The sequence below is a fragment of the Pogona vitticeps genome, chromosome 1 (assembly GCF_051106095.1).
Source record: "Pogona vitticeps strain Pit_001003342236 chromosome 1, PviZW2.1, whole genome shotgun sequence".
In the NCBI taxonomy this organism is placed as follows: domain Eukaryota; kingdom Metazoa; phylum Chordata; class Lepidosauria; order Squamata; family Agamidae; genus Pogona; species Pogona vitticeps.
This window is the reverse complement of record NC_135783.1, coordinates 272,237,786-272,255,127: the sequence shown is the minus strand read 5'-3', so window position 1 is coordinate 272,255,127 and position 17,342 is coordinate 272,237,786. Positions and strand designations below refer to the sequence as shown.

At 37.9% G+C, this 17,342-nt stretch overlaps 1 protein-coding gene across 6 annotated transcripts in view; it reads right to left on the bottom strand.

Moving 5' to 3' along the window:
• Positions 1-17,342, bottom strand: part of MPPED2 (metallophosphoesterase domain containing 2) — a 179,176-nt gene that overhangs the window by 95,031 nt on the left and 66,803 nt on the right. The window lies entirely within an intron of this gene.

Here is a 17,342-nt window from a genome sequence, read left to right as displayed (position 1 = left end):
AACGTTGTATTTGACCGCTGAAATCAAATGAAATCAGCATTCTTCTCTTTACATGTGCATAGTTTTGTGCCACAGTTTTGAAGACTCTTCTGTAATTATTTCTGATTTCCTTTGTTTGGGCCCTAAATCTGCACATGTAAATGACAGTACTGTTATGTATAATCAGTACATTTACAATCGACTATCTTTCTTTAAAACACTTCTCACACAGCAGTTAATTCATGAAATCTACTTATTCAAGATGTAGATTAGATCAATTTAAAATTGTATTGGGTACAACTTTGTGGAAAATCCTGCAAAGAAGGGTAGTTGATGGACACTGGTGGAGATAGCAAGAATCACAACTGCTATTTGCAGGATTAGAGGCAGGTAGCCTTGCCTGAGTAACAACTGCCAGGAAGAAGAACAGGCTCCTGCAGAATGGTCTCTTTGTGGGCTTCCCAGAGATATCTGAATAGCCACTGTGTCCACCAGGATGCCTGATGGGATAGAATTTCTGTGTGTTCCAGCAGGGATCTTACATTCTTGAATTTCTTACATTCTGCTTCTTTGCTCACCTGTGTTAGGTCTTACAAAATCTTGAATGCTGAAATACCTACATTACTACTTGTTAATAAATATGAATTAGACAGCATTGTTTCCCACCCACTTGAGACATGTTCCTAAAAAGGAAATTAAATAAATAACTTAAGTTGTTTTTTGAACAAGGATGAATTAAGTGTACAATGTGTTTAAACTAATGACATTTTTATTAGTTCTGTGAAAAGCTGTGATGCATTAGCAATGGTTAGCATGGTTAAAATTAAGACTGATGTCTTAACTAGAAACTGAAATCAGGGTTCAACAGCTACCTGTACTCTAAAATGCTATGGCAGTTTAATTACATCCTCTGGAATCTTGAGATTTGTCACTGGATGAGATATCCAGAATTCTTTCCTTGGGAATTCTAGAGATATAATTCAGAACAGGGTGCTAGGAGTTTTCTATAGCGAATTCTGAACACCTCCCCAAACTGCAAATCTCACATTTCTTGTAACCAAATCCCAGGTTTATCATAAGTATAGCTAAGTAATATGCTATTGCGATTATTACCATGATTTTGACTCTTGTAATAGGATTAACATGCTACAGAAAGCCTCACGTTTCAAACACAGTTCATAGAATCATAAAAAAGTGAAGTTGGAAGGGGCCTACAAGGCCATTAAGTCCAACCTACCTGCTCAATGCAGGAATACAATCAAAGCACATCTGCCAGGTGATTATCCAAGTTTTTCTTTAATGCCTCCACTGTTGGAGCACTCACCAACTCCCAAGGTAACTGGTTCCACTGTCGTACTACTCTAACAGTTAGGAAGTTTTTCCTAATATTCAATCGAAATCTAGTTTCCTGTAATGTGAGCCCACTGTTGTGTATCCTGCACTCTGGGATGATTGAGAAGAGATCTTGCCCCTTCTCTGTATGACAGCCTTTCAAATATTTGAAAAGTGCTATCATATCACCCCTCAGCTTTCTTTTCTCAAGGCTAAACATTGCACTCACAGGTGGGCTTTAGCATGAAACACCCATCTGTGAGCATGACACTCCCCTGCACAAGTGCACCCATTGTGCAGACGGGGGGCAGAGATCCGTCTCCGCGGCCCAGTCCTGAGAAGCCCACGGACCGGCACCAGGTTTTGGACCAGTGGTTGGGGACCCCAGCCCTGACAGAAACGAAATTCAAATAAATAAATAAATAAATAAGCTCTGCAAAATTAAGTGGTCCACGTCTCTAAAAAGGTTGGGGACAGCTGTTTTAGGGTATTAGCTATTCCGCCCAATTTTGTATCATCTGCAAATCTGACAAATATTCCCTGCACTCCCTCATCCACGTCATTAATAACGATATTAGAGTGGTCATGGCACCACATAGGTGGGGTATAAATAAAATAAAATAAATAAATAAATATTGAAGAGCACCGGGCCCAGGACTGAGCCTTGGGGTACCTCATTTATTACCCCCTCTAAATCAGAGAAGGACCATTAATCTTCACCCTCTGGGTACGGTTTTGTAACCAACTGTGTATCCACCTGACACTTGATTTATCCAGCCCACACCTAGTTAGCTTGCTAATCAGGATATTGTGGGGCACTTTGTCAAAAGCTTTGCTGAAGTCAAGATATACTACGTCTACAGCATTCCCTCTGTCTATCAGGGAGGTGACCTGATCAAAAAACAAGATCAAATTAGTTTGGCAGGATTTGTTCTTGACAAGTCCATGTTGGCTTCTAGTTGTTACTGCATTGTTTTCTAGGTGCTTGCACAATGACCATTTTATGATCTGTTCCAGAATTTTGCCTGGGATTGATGTCAGGCTGACTGGCTTGTAGTTTCCAGATTCTTCTTTTTTGCCCTTTTTGAAGATAGAGACAACACTGGCCCTCCTCCAATCCTCTGGAACTTCTCCCATTCCCCATGATTTCAAGAAAATAATGGATAGCGGTTCTGAGAGTTCTTCAGCCAGTTCCTTCAGTACTCTTGGATGCAGTTCATCCAGCCCTGGAGATTTGAACTCGTTCAATCCATCTAATTCACTACTCATGAGTATACACATTTTCTGGAAAACCACCACCACTGTTCCCAGAAATATTTGATTATATATGTCAAAAGCATTTACATAAATGTTTAAAACCAGAGATTTCTATATTTGTAATACTGTATTTGCCGGTATCTTCTCTTTGAGTCACTGTACAGCATAATAGTGCTTTTATTATATTATAAAGTACCCCTGACATCATCAGTAGATTGAGATGCGGGGGAGAAAAAGCAGCTGATACTATTTCCCCCTTATTCTGACTCCATGACAAGACTTGATAATTTTCTACATATTGGCAGGTTTTCGTGGCAGTAAATGTTATGTCACACTGTGAGAATGCTATTTCATACCTTATAGCATAGGGTATCTTGAGATTAACATGTATAAACATCATGTATAAAATAAAATAATTTTATAACTAAGCCAGAGACAGTCAGCATTTTTAATAAACCATTCATGATTTCCTTCCCACATATTCTTTGATTTCCTATTGGTCATCTTTTAAAGGCCCAGTATCGACTGTTCTGCTAAAATAAATACACTTCCTTTACATGATGTCATCCACAGGTTTCAAGCACCATGACACGGAAAGAAAAGTAGTACACTTCAACAGAACTGGTAATTAACAGGGAAAGTTAACATCATTCTCACTTCAGTCACTTAAGAAGCAGTAACTATTTGCATCTTATTTATATTCTCCACTAGAATGGTTTTGCCACTTTTGTTTCAAAGGCTGCCATCACTGTTTTTACAACTGGCCTTGCGGAAGCACTTGTTTATTAATCACATTCTACTTCTAATAAAGTTGTAATGGTATGTCTTCTCTAATCCCTATGTCAGTCAGACAGACTTTGGCAATCATTTAAAACAACTAGGTAAAGCAGACATTTATCAAATTAAGGCCTCCCCAAATAATGCATTCCTGTTACTAGATGTCCTGTGCTATTTATCGCTGTTCCCACTCCTACGCCAAAAAAAAAAAAAAAAAAAAAAGGGAGGGGTGAAGAGAAAAGAAAGGAAGCAATATTTAATTGCCAAAAGTTTGCAATGGTGCTTCTCAAGAATTATTTAACATTAATTTATACACTGGCTGAAGAATTTCTCTATTCAATAGCCAAAGAAAAAATTCAACGAACTTATTTTAATTCTACCCACACCAGAGAGTCCACGGGGGAAGTCTAGACAGAAAGAAGAATATTTAGTATGTCCCTGAAGGAAAAAAAATAGATTTTTTTAAAAAACAAAATCTGATTATTCTGTTAAAAAAAATAACCCTGGAGAATCTGAAACACCATTAACTTGGATATAAATCTCTGCCAATAATATATAGATAAATGTGAGGCCCATCCACTTTAGAGAAATTTACTTTCTGTTTGCAGTGAAAGTGTTTTACTGTTCTCAAGCTATGGGTTACAACTACACTTTACTTTGAAATAAAAGGCAGTATCTTGGGGTAACAGTTTTACTCAAGGTTTTACACCTACATGTATAGCTCAGCAGGAGTCTTAACAATTAAACACTAAGGTTTCTCAAGACTAAACCTAGTTCTTCATTAAATGTGTCTTTGTATTTATCAAACAAGCTTTTAAAAATGCAAACAGCATCAGCATCCCCCTCCTGGCCGCCATTATCACTGATTTGATTTGCATTTGTTTTAAGGCTGCATCTTAAATACAAAGATTGTTTATTTATTTATCTATTATTAAATGCGTAAATCACACCCTCGGGCTACTGAGTACCTGGGGTAATTATGTACAACAAAAGTACAGCTTTGCAAAAAAAAAACCCACAAAGAACCACAGGAACAATAACAACAACCCTCTTAGAAGTAAGACTTCAGAGGAGGAGTGTTGAAATTAATATTACAGAATAGTAATATTATAGAACTAAAACCGAGATTAAAGAATATTTAAAAATGTTGAAGGTCAGACAGAACAAAAGAATGCCTATGCTCATCTGAAGCAAAATAAGGAAAAACCACCCTCAGAAAACAGTTTCACAATCAGAGTGCTGCTATTTGATGGCCCAGTTTCAAATACAGTGGTGCCACGCAGAGCGATGATAATCCGTTCCGAAAAAATCATTGCTATGTGGATTCGTCACTATGCGGGGCAAAAAAGCCCATAGGAACCCATTAAAACACGTTCCTATGGGCAAAAAACTCACAGTTCTGTGAAAATCCTCCATACGGCCGCCATTTTTGCTGCCTGATAAGCGAGGAAAGGGCGCGAAAACAGTGTGGGTGGCCATTTTCTTTACCTGGTGGCCATTTTGGAACCGCCAATCAGCTGTTTAAAAAATCGCTATGCAAAAATCGGTAAGCGAAATGCTTACTGATCATCGCAAAGCGATTTTTGGGCATTAGGAACATCGCAAATAACATGTCACTATGCGGATTCGTCGTTAACCAAGGCGCTCATTAAGCGAGGCACCACTGTACATACTTTTCTAGCACTAGTGTTTCCAGTGATGACAGCAAATACTGTAGGTGACTCAGTATTGTGGCATAATTTTTTTTCAAAAGCAGTTCCTAATGCACATTTAACATGTCCACTAAATCTGTAATTAATGTGTCTAGTCCAGCACTCTCTCTCTGGCATATGACCATGCACTTCCTACTTAACCCTGTTCCGTTATCTAATTTCTTCTAATCAACTTCAACTTCTTTTCAACTATTTAAAATTAGTTTTCATGAAATCTAGGAATACATTGCAAGTGTTTCCTATGATCAAATTTAATACAAACATTTGTGAAGAATGAAGCTTTCAAAAAAAATTAAGTTGTCACATACGTATTACGTTCCTTATGTTAAGGAAGCTGCTCTCAGCGATTATCTGTTCTGACCTCTATCACTTCGAAAGGGTCAGTGTTCTTCCAACCATGTTCCAAGGAACTCATATTTGTCACCACAGCGGCAACATGTCATTTTAATCCTTAACTGCATTTCTTGTGCAGCTTGATTTTTACTGTACCACGAACTTGGTTTTCTTAACATTCATTTTAAGATTGTGTTTATGGCTTAGTTTGCTAATTTTATTGAGTAAAGTTTGCAGAGCTTTTTATTTATTTATTTATTTATTTATTTATTTATTTATTTATTTATTTATTTATTTATTTATTTATTTATTTGTTTGTTTGTTTGTTTGTGTTTATTTATTTATTTATTTATTTATTTATTTATTTATTTATTTATTTATTTATTTATTTATTTATTTATTTATTTATTTATTTATTTATTTATTTATTTAATATATCACTCCCATTAGTGCCAAGGCACTACTCTGGGTGATTTACAATAAATATAATGCAACACCAGAAACGAAGATTAAGGTCTATTCTGGTCTGCAGAGAAAGAGACATCCAGGAATGGGTCAGTCCCTTCCTTGGCCCAGTCCAGGCAGAAGGAGGCAGCCCCAAAAGGTTCAGCAATCCTGCCCCACAATCTCCTCCCTGCTTCCTTCCACAGTTTAGCCAGGAAAAAGGAGGAGAGATTGAGAGGACAATTAAGTAAAAGGTGCCAATTCATTAAGGCAGTACAAAGTATAGCATCCCCACCATCTACCAGAGAAGTTACGTGATTAAAGAATCAGATAGAATTTGTTCTTGACACATCCATGTTGGCTTCTGGTTATTACTGCATTGGTTTCAAGGTGCCTGTGGAGTTTTATAATCTGCTCCAGAATTTTCTCTGGGATTGATGTCAGGCTGTAGTTCTGTGGTTCCTCTTTTTAGCCTTTTTTGGAACATACGGACAATGTAGCCAGCCCTCTTCCAATCATCTGATATTTCACCCAGCCTCCATGGTTTCAAGAAAATAATGGACATGATTTGTGCGATCTCTTCAGCCGGTGTCTTCAATACCCTTGGATGCCAAAAGTATGGGAAACATACTCCTAACATCTAGGGGATTTGAAATCATTTAAAGTAATAAGGTATTTCTTGACTATTTGTTTATCAATCTCAAGCTGCAATCCCATCTCCTCCCTTTGCACTTCACATTTGTCTAGACTGTCTTTTGGGAGAAGACTGAGCAGGAATTCCTGAGTAGGAACTGAACACTTCTGCTTTTTCTTTGCTGTCTGTTATTATTTTCCCATCCCCATTGAGTAGCTAAGCCACTGGGGGTTTTTTCTGTCTTTTGCTATCCATGTACCTGAAGAATGATTTTTTTTGTTGTTGCTTTTCACATCTTTTGCTAACCTCAGCTCATTCTCAGCTTTTGCCTTCCTAACACCATCCCTGCAATTCTTTGCTACTTGTCTGTACTCTTCTTTTGTAGCCTGGACTCGTCCTATACATATCCTTTTTACTGTCAGCTGGTAACAGGGTGGATAAAAAAATCAATATTTCTTTTAAAAAATCAAATTGATTTAAATGACAATTTAAGTAAAAATGATTTTTTAAAAAATTTAAATAATAAAAAAATCCAATTTTCAAAATTTAAATCATGATTTGCATGATTTACATCAATTAGATTTAAATCAAATTTACCATGGCTGGTAATATATACCATCTGTGTAGGGGGTTTTGGAACACAATCCACATCGTCAGATGTGTTATCCTCAATGGGAAGATGTGCAAACACAAACATAAATCTGTATAGGAGGGAATGGGACCAAACAGAGGGGATGTGAACTCGCAACAGGGACTCAACCTGGACTTGACTCGGAAATATGGGAGGCAGACTTGGACTCGACTTGCAACTCGGAACCATTTCTCCAAGTTGCATTTTGAATCCCTAAGGAATGGACATCTGCCACCATCACCATCCTCAGAGGCAGGAGCCCCAGCTTTCCTTCCAAGAGCTAGCGGCTGCCTCCAGCACACATGCGCTGCCCAGCTGATAGGCTGCCACATACACAGAGATAGGGAAGAGCTCCAGGAAGGGAAGGAAGTCAGCCCGCTGTCTCTCGGCATACACTGGCCTCAGCTGGACACAGTCTGAATCCTGAGTCACAAGACTCAGGGGAGCAAAACAAAAAGATCTGGACTCAAGGCTTGGATCTCGAGACTGAAGGCTCACACTCAGACTTGAGACTTGGCCCCAAAGATTTGCCAACATCCCTGCCAAATAGCAACGAAATATGAAGAACACCTTCTGCAACAATCATATTAAAATAAACAGCTCAAGGGCCATTCACTTGACAGGAATCCTATGCTGCCCTACGTTTTGTTTACTTAACGTCAATCAGTAAAGGAACAATACATCATCACTTCAGTTTATGCACAAACAGGATTAGACAGAGAAGACTGAATGGGACTGAGCTGCATGGCCAAGAAGAGGACTTCAATAAAGTTTAGTTTCAGCTTTAAAGAATCCCAGTTTAATGTTCACATTTGAGTTAAGAATCTTACTTTTTAAAAAGGGGGGGGGGGTTTAAAAATCCTATAGATTTGCCCAACATCTTAATGCAATTAGTATAAAACTTGTTGACAGATTCCTACAAGTTAAGATTATATCACAGGACATGATAATTTCTGAATCTCTGGCATTTTGCCAATGAGATTTTAATTTGAAGTGGTGCCTTGACTTACGAACGTCCTGACATATGACCATTTCGAGATACGACCAGCTCCGGCCGCAAAATTTTGCTTTGGCTTGTGACTGGAGCTTTGAGTTAGAACCAGAAAAAGGCAGGGAAAAAAGGCGGGGAATTCAAATTGCTAACCATTGGTAGGCGAAGAGGCTGCTTCTTTGTAGCTCTTTTGCCCCAGCAGTAAGAGTGTTGCGATCAGAGGAGGCTTGGGACTGCCTGGTAAGGTGCTGCTTTCTACTTTTTAAAAACTGTTCTGGGTGGGTTTTGCAGCATGGTTTTGGGCTGGGTGGTGGGCTTATGGTTCTATGCTGGGATGGGTCTTGCAGGGGTTTTTTTGTTTGTTTTTCCCCCCATTTCCAATGGGTTTTGCAGGGGTTTTTGTTTTTTGCCCCCCCCCCCCCATTTCTGAAGGGTCTTGCATGGTTTGCTTTCTGCTTAGCTTTTTTTGCATTTTTAAAGGGTCTTGCACGGTTTATTTGCTTTTCTCCCCCCCCCCCCTTTGGCCAGAACAGATTAATCCCATTTCCGATGGGTCTTGCAATGTTGTGGGGGGGAGGGGTGGTGGTAATTTTTTTTCCTTCGGCCAGAACGGATTAATTGCATTTCAAAGCATTCCTATGGGAAATGGTGCTTAGACTTACGACCATTTCAAATTACGACTAGAGTTCTGGAACCAATTAAGTTTGTACGTCCAGGCACCACTATATTATGTTACACTGACCTAAAAGCTTACCAGGACTCGACATTTTTAAAATCAGGGATGGGCAACTACAGTGCATCCAGGGGAGATTTATTGCAAAATTGCTGTTTCTGGATGCTCCCAAGCGTGGATGTCATTTTTTGTTGTTGTTGAGGATGTATGTGGGATTGAGGGCAGCAAAATCAGCCAGGAGAAATGCACTTAGTTGCTCTATTCTAAGCAAAGCAATAACCATATGGTGTCAATCTGGCTTGTTATATTAACGACAGCTCGCTTTTAAAAACTCTCCTTAATCTGCACATATGCTAAACTAGGATTTCTTAGAAGTGAAACTAACCTCTGCCAAAGCACAGGTGGGGAGGGAAAAAAAAGGGAGTATGCAAACCCAACAGTTCATTTAGCCTCACGCAAGCCAACACATACTTTGTGATTGATTGATTGAAATTATTTTACCCCACCCTTCGCCTTATAAGGACCCAAGGCATTATGAAAGACAATATTTCAAACCAAAAAGAGTAAGTATACAAATATTTTTAAAGAGCAGGAAAAAAATAAATAAATACTAAGAACACATTAAAAACAAGGCATAACAATCCATTAAAAGAAACTCAGACAACCAGTTATTAAGAGAATGTCTAAGAGGAAGGTCTTCCTCTGTTTGCAAAACAACAGCAAAGATGGAGCCAGCCTTGCCTCTTGTGGGAAGGAGTTCCAAAGTCTGATAGCAGCAGCAGAGAAGGTCCTCTCCTATGTCCTCACCAAACACACCTGTGAAGGTGGTGGGACCAAGAGAAAGGCTTCCCTGATCATCTCAACAGCCGGGAAGGTTCATAAAGGGAGATGTGGTCCCCAAGACAGTATATAGTGTTATATGCAAACCAACCCACAGAACGTGTCTGCAGTACAATACAACTGTTATCCACAATACAACACTATTGTGCAAGTACTTTCTGCATCCCTATAATAATTTAAGACTTCAGTACAAGAAGCATTTCTGTGAGTTATAGGAGAGAAATGTTTCCTGATAATTTTATGTCTCCTAAATACATCAATAACCACACATTGCTTTGTAAAACTCTGTTCAAAACAAATTACTCCTGTAATCTGCAACCATTTTCAAAAGCAAAGTCTTTGTCAACAGAAGATACCAGTTCCTTTTCTCTCATCTTTAGGGAAAATTCAGGAAATAATAAGCAGGAGCAAAAATGTAGACGCTGGCCACTGGCCCAGTGGAACCAGAGGATTAACTAGCAAGTCAAAGAGAATGCTAATAGCCAATGGAAGGCAGGGCTCAGAGGCTCCCTGTTTTCCTTGTAATAAAGAATATAAAGACAGTAATTCTAGGAACCTTGATTAACCTTCTAGCATGGGTAATTAGATTAAGGGGAAGGTCTGCCACCCTTGTGTTAACATAGGTTGCTGATTATTGGTTTTTGGTGACACAGTAATTCCTTTGACACTGTGAATAAATGCTAACGAGAGTTTTGAGGCTCCAGCCCTGTTTGTTGAAAATAGTAACAGCAGACGTCACTTAGCAGCTGGCTGATCAAGGAAATACATTTTTTACCACAAGAGGAAAAACCAAGAGATACTGCATTGAGTAAGCATATATTTAATTCATTGTATCATAATGCTTACTCAACAACAATTATGACTAAACCCAAAGAAGAGAATGAGAATGATGACAGAACCCTAAACAGCACCTGTCACCCAATGTGGCCTTATAACTGTATACTGTACATCATAAAATAAAAAGTCTCTGTAATATATGGAGCACTGCCAACAATTTTAAATTGAATTACACAATCTGCTAATCTTTATGATGGGAGGGAAAAAAAATCTCTGAACACCAGACATGCTAAAATCTGCACTGCTTTCTCCACTAGCAAAAAACACTTCTCTGCTTCAGACTATAGAACTGACAACCAACCTCTAGCAAAAGCAAAATATTCTGGGTTTCTTTCTTATAGTATATATATTAATGCACATACATATATATATTGTATCATATATTGTATCTAGTAAAGAGAGACATATGTATACGCTGCATTTCTCTCCCTATATGCACTATACTGTTTGCTGATCGTCGTAAAGCGAAAATCAGTTTCAAAGCAGGGAACCGATCATCGCACAGCAAAAAAAAAAACCATTTAAAACATCTTTTTGCGATCGCAAAAGTGATCGCAAAAATGTCAATGTAAAGCAGATCCGTCGTAGAGTGGGGTAATCGTCCAATGGGGCACGATTGTATACATATTTGTGGTTTGGTTTTTTTAAAAAAACTTATTTATGCAACATTAAAACTATTAACGGCACTATATAGTTAGGGTAAAAAACCCAAAAGATTTTTGCTATGAGAAAAATTGTGTTTCCCAATAAGACATTTCTCTTCATTTTAATGGTAGTTATTACCAACTGCTGTAGCTACTTTAACATTTTTTGGAAGATATAGACATGAGATAATCTAAGGCAATTAATTCTGAACAAATGCAAATAAAAAATTTGAGAAAGACAGGTTGCATATATTCAGTTTAAGTAACTGCCCACAAATATCAACAGATTTAAAAAGAAAAAAATTATAAAAATCCTGTCACTTCTATAGGAACAAGAACTCATGCATTTAAAGTTGAAGTGTATGTGTGTGTCTGCGCGTGCACACGTGTGTTTTTTGTACTTTTGTTACTTTACATATTTTTGGATTTTGGATAAGCATTAACAACCAAAAGCACCAACAACACCAACATTTTCATTTGTGAAAAATGCAGAGAACTATGCAATTTCTTTATTTCTCAATGTACGCTGGAATACAATAGCTTTAAGGACATGCCCATATTTGAATTTTAGAGGATCTCTGAAAGATTGTGGTTCCAAAGCTGAGAAGCAGCCATGCAGCCACTAAGAATCTCTTTCCCTTGCTATTCTCATCAATTGCAAACTAAGATGTTATCAAAAGAGTGAAAGGAAGATATAAGGATGACACTTCCAAATTGAGAAGAGTTCTGCTAAACAAATAAAAGAGTCTGGGAAAAGAGAAGCCAGTTTCTACAGATGTCATAAAATTGAAACAGGGCATTTAAACCTAATCAACATTTTTGTTCAACCTCAGATGCTAAAAGCATACTATATTTGTGACAAGAGTCAAACAAGAAAAACCGGCTTTTCACAGTAAAATATTTATTTTGGATGTGACAAATGAGGCAATACGAAGAAATATCAAATTAGATTCTATGGAAACCCCATAGAACTTCATATTTCTGCATATCATAAATAACTATATAGTATTAATACAACTTTGTAGTTTTTTGTAGTCTCTCCATGTTTGCTAATGTTCAGTCTTCAGTTACAAGCAAAGCATACATGTCTGTACAATTCCTTTCGTTTCTTGTTCAAAAATAAATGCAAAACAAAAATATTAAAATACATTAATAGATACATCGCCAATGCATCGTAAAGACTAAGATTCAATTTACACATCTTAAAGATTAAATATTGTTTCATAATAGTTATAATCATAACAATCTGAAAATTGAATAAATACTATTAATTCAAATTTCCCTTCATTTACTAAAGAAGTCTTATTTCCTGAACAAAGCACAACCTGGTCTTAGATCCAAGTGATCTGCTATATGTAAGAGAGGAGAAAGAATGAGAAGAAAATGTCACAGGGGTATTTTGAGAGATTTCTAAAAATTTAAACACATACACCCTAGGAAAAAGGCATAAATAAATAAATGAATGTTTCTGGAGGTATGCTAGTTGGACCTCGAAGTGCATGAACAAAAGGCAGTACATACATGACCAGAGCTGAACTTTTGAATTTAACATATTGATCCCCATCCACCCAACCCCAGGCAGCCATGTGCAATATCCAAAGGCTTGCTCCAGAGGGCTTGCCAGTGATCTGGAGCAGGTTTTGAGGTAGCATGCGGAGCTGCAGGACAGACCACTCTCTCTTGTTTACAATGATAGAGCTGTGTAAGGAAGAACACCTTTAGACACTGGCCTTGGTTACCTTTCACAGGCTAGAAGCCTCACACAGATTATCAGAGCCACTCAATCACCAACCACTTGAATGCATATGGAGAGGATGCATTCAATTTAATGTTCCTTGCTGAACCACCAATTGGTCCTATCAGTATGAACTACCAACTATCAACTAATGATAAGTCTTCTTAAACTAAGCTTTATTTCTGCAACTCACATATTTTTACTGCAACATAGGTAAGGTAAAGGTTCCCCTTGACATTTAGTCCAGTTGTGTCCAACTCTAGGAGGCGGTGCTCATCCCTGTCTTCAATCCATAGAGCCAGCATTTTGTCTAGACAGTTTCCGTGGTCATGTGGCCAGTGTGACTAGACACGGAACTCTGTTACCTTCCACCATGGTGGTACCTATTTATCTATTCGCATTTACATGTTTTCAAACTGCTAGGTTGGCAGGAGCTGGGACAAGCGATGGGAGCTCATTCCGTCGTGTGGATTTGATCTTACGACTGCTGGTCTTCTGACCTTGCAGCACAGAGGCTTAAATTATATTAAGTAAATATTTTAAGGCAGGAAACTCTCTTATGGCCTCACAGATAGTTTGAGCTCTCAAATGTTCACTTATGCTAAAACAAAAATGCATCAGTATGAAAATTGGTCCTTTGCCTTTATCTCTCCTTGCAGTGAACTATCACATTATCTCTCTCCTTCAACCATTATTATCTGTTCTTGATTAGTCAAAAGCTTAGAGACACTTCTGCTCTCTAATCCAAGAAAACGTATACAATTTTGTCACACAGTCATATGCCTTGAGAGAAGAAGTTACCTATAGCAATGTCTCATGATACACAAACTCAAAAAAGGCAGAAAAATGTGCAACAGATCAACAAAGCCATAGCAATTTTCTGCATTCAATTCTGATTTCTGTCAATAACCAACAAATTTTCTGACTAAAATATACATTCAGAACATTCAAAACGTCATTTTCATTAGTGTTTTTGTACCGAAACCAAAGTGGGTGGCCTATATTCATCTAAGAAGATTCCAAAGACAATTCATCCCTTCCAAGTGGATGAAGATTATTAAACATTATTTGCAATTTATTCAAGATATATCAATCACCAGAATCAAGTGCGTCAAATTCTGCAGTAAATCCAATAACATATAATACCTGCATTTATGATACTAACACTCCACTGAGACCATGAAAAAGATTATAAAGGAAAATGACAGATTTTTTTTACATTTCCACTGTAGCAATCTGCATCACTAAAGAGACAAATGTAAGTTTAAATTTAAAGGGAAAAGTGGCTTAACTCTTCAGGGCAATATGCTTTTCAGAGTATGTTTCATTTGATGTGTTTTTTTTTCCTTTGACAAAGATTTGAGTAACATGGGGCACATACAATGCCTAACTGCTTGCTCTTTCACATCAATTCCTTTAGTTGAACTATACAATAAAACTGCATAAAAGCATAAAAGGGGGGCAGTTTTCACAGGGTTTCCTTTCAGCCAGCATTTTGTGTGGCAATCATCATGTCTCTGTTTTTTTTTTTAAGTCCAGGTCAGTCCAGCCACACAAGAAATAAAAATATTTGCCTGGTGCAGGAAGACTTTTAAAACCGGAATTAAGAGTGTTATGTGCTCTTGCAAGGTGTGTTCCAGGATCCCTTAAATTATCCAGGGGATGTAATTTTGAACTGCACATCTCAAATATACTTAAAAGGTAGGATGAGGTGCTTAGAATGGCAAAGCATCTTTTGGCCCTCCCAGAAAAAAAGTCATTTGGCAGTAATGAAAAATAATTTGCAATATGATAATGTTAATGAAACTCTAATTTAAACATCATTGGCAGAAGTCTTCTTCTTTTTGCATAAAGTTCTATTCAATAGATGTCACAATTTGGCCTTGTTAAAAATAACTGCATAGGAAGCCAGTGACATAAGAAGTGGTACTCCACTTATGAATCTTAGAAACAAAAGATTACATGTTAGGTCTGTTCAATCACAATATCTATGAACTCTTGAGAGGGTATCTAAATTTATTTTCATCAAGCAATCTTAATTTTCACATTCCCATATGGTACCTGTCACATTCCCACATAGTACACTTCCATGTGCGTGGTCCTACAGTTCAAATGCAGTAACTTTATGCACAGCAGAATGCAAAGGATAAAAATATACTTTTGACATTTTCAAAATATAGCTAAAAAAAGAAAAAATAGCCAGTGCATAAAATTCTGTACCCTCTACTGCTGTGTTTAGTGCCAGGTCAGTTGCGTTTCTATAAGGGATTTTTAATGAAAACAATTATAAATTTAAAATAACTGTGTTTAAAGCATTTAACAGTCACAGGGGTCAAGTGATTACAGCAGTTACAAGACCCCTGGGATATGTTCACACCAAAACAAAGTGAATAAATTACCTCAGCAGGCGTGTGTAATCACTAAGTGACCACAAAGGTCATAGAGTGTACAAGTCCAGACGAGTTTCATGAAAAACCAACAATAAAAATGTATCAGTGAATGAGAAGGAAGAAACTCAAGGAAACAATGGTTCCTAAACAACAGAGACCAAAAGACCGAATGCAGAAGGTCCTATTTGGGTAATGGGATACATAGTTGACAAAAGGAAGGAGGGGGGGAAAGAAAAAGAGAAGGAAATTTGATTTGCTGTACAGAAAACTGATTCTGAAATATTTGTCCAGCTAATCTCCTACTCATGAGTGAATAAACTTTAAACTTTTTAAAATTTAATTTGGTCAAACACCTTTTTGTTACTCTCTCAATCATAACACAAATGGCGGAACTTTCTCAGGCAAGTTAACTCAAGTTAAGAACTCATCAGACATCATCTGCTGAATACAGAGCCATGTGACTTATTTGTCTTACACATTGGCCTAAATCCCCACCAAATTTTGGGGCATGGTATTTTTATTTTGCTTCTCCTTTTGCCCCCACACTTTCCCAACATCAGGGTCTCCCTGGAAAAGACCCTGATGTTGGGAAAGTGTGAGGGCAAGAGGAGAAAGGGACGACAGAGGATGAGATGGTTGGATAGTGTCATCAAAGCTACCAACATGAATTTGACCCAACTCCGGGAGGCAGTGGAAGACAGGAGGGCCTGGCATGCTCTGGTCCATGGGGTCACAAAGAGTCAGACACGACTTAACAACTAAACAACAAGATTTTTACTTAAATGTATTTGTGGTTTTGAAAAGAAGCCATAGATAAATACTATATTTCCCTCTTGACTCTCATATAGAAATAATAATTAAAGCTAAAGCTCGTCACAGACACCCTTGTCAAACATACACTTACAGTCATATAAAAATATACAGCACCATCTCTCTCACAAATGCACACAATTAATCTACAAACATAGGCATTCCTTTAACTTTTTCATCTTGTGAAAACAGCTTTGGTCTGGCCAGAAGCTTTTGGTTTCTGAGTTTACTTATACAATATGACATACCTACAAGTACTGTATAGGATGGTGCTCAGGTGGGCGAAGATGAGCCAAGAAAGCCACAGGATTTAGTTAAGATAGCTCAGAAACACAAAGACACAAACACTTAAATCAGTGACAAAAAACCCCCTGCAGCCTAAATTCTACCTTTGCCCCATATTGCTTTCACACAGTGGTTCCCAACCTTGAGTCCCCAAATATTCTTGGACTAAAATTCCCAGAAATCCTGCCCCAATACAGCTCGTGGTGCGAGCTTCTGGTAGTTTCAGTCCAAGAACATCTGGGGACCCAAGGTTGGGAACAACTGCTTTAACACCTAAAATACAGTGGTTGGTTAACTGGGAAACAGTCCTCATAGCAGGGGCACCCCGGTTGCGGAACACCCTTCACGGAGTACACAGACTGGCATATTTGTTGATGACTGAAATCAGTCTATGATGACTCATGTTCACAAAGAATTTTCAGGATTATTGCTTGCTTACTGCTTCAGTGGACCACTTATCGCTAGTTGTATTTCCTGTATTTATTTTTAAATGCTGGATTTATTACCTGTGATTTTATTCTGTTTGTACTTTCGCGTGGGGTCTTTTTCCTTGTTTTAAATCAATGCAGGAGCTAAGATCCAGAAAACAGCAAGCAGAACTCCCACCCACCCACTCCAACTAAATCCCTCTGTGAGTCTTGAAACACAAACACAGACAGGTAAGCGAGTGAAACCAGAGGAATTCAGTGAATTGGTAGCACAAGTAGAAGTGCTTCTCCGGTCATGCAAGGCATCTCTAGATCCATGTCAGAAATATTTCACAGTCACTCATTCATTCCAATTCCTTTACTATAAGTTTCCACTACGCACACCAGAAAGATGGTACAGAAAGTTTCATCCTTTAAAAAAGGGGATAAAACAAAACATAAAATATGGTATGCATTAAGAAGGAATTGCTTTTAAATTCTTAACAAGCCTGAATGTTTTCTAGAGATAACACAGACACTATTAGCACTCGAACCTTGGTCTTCAAAGGAAAGAAAAAGAGAAACAATGTCAAGAAGACGACAAAAGGAATCTAAGAAGTCAAACAAGAAT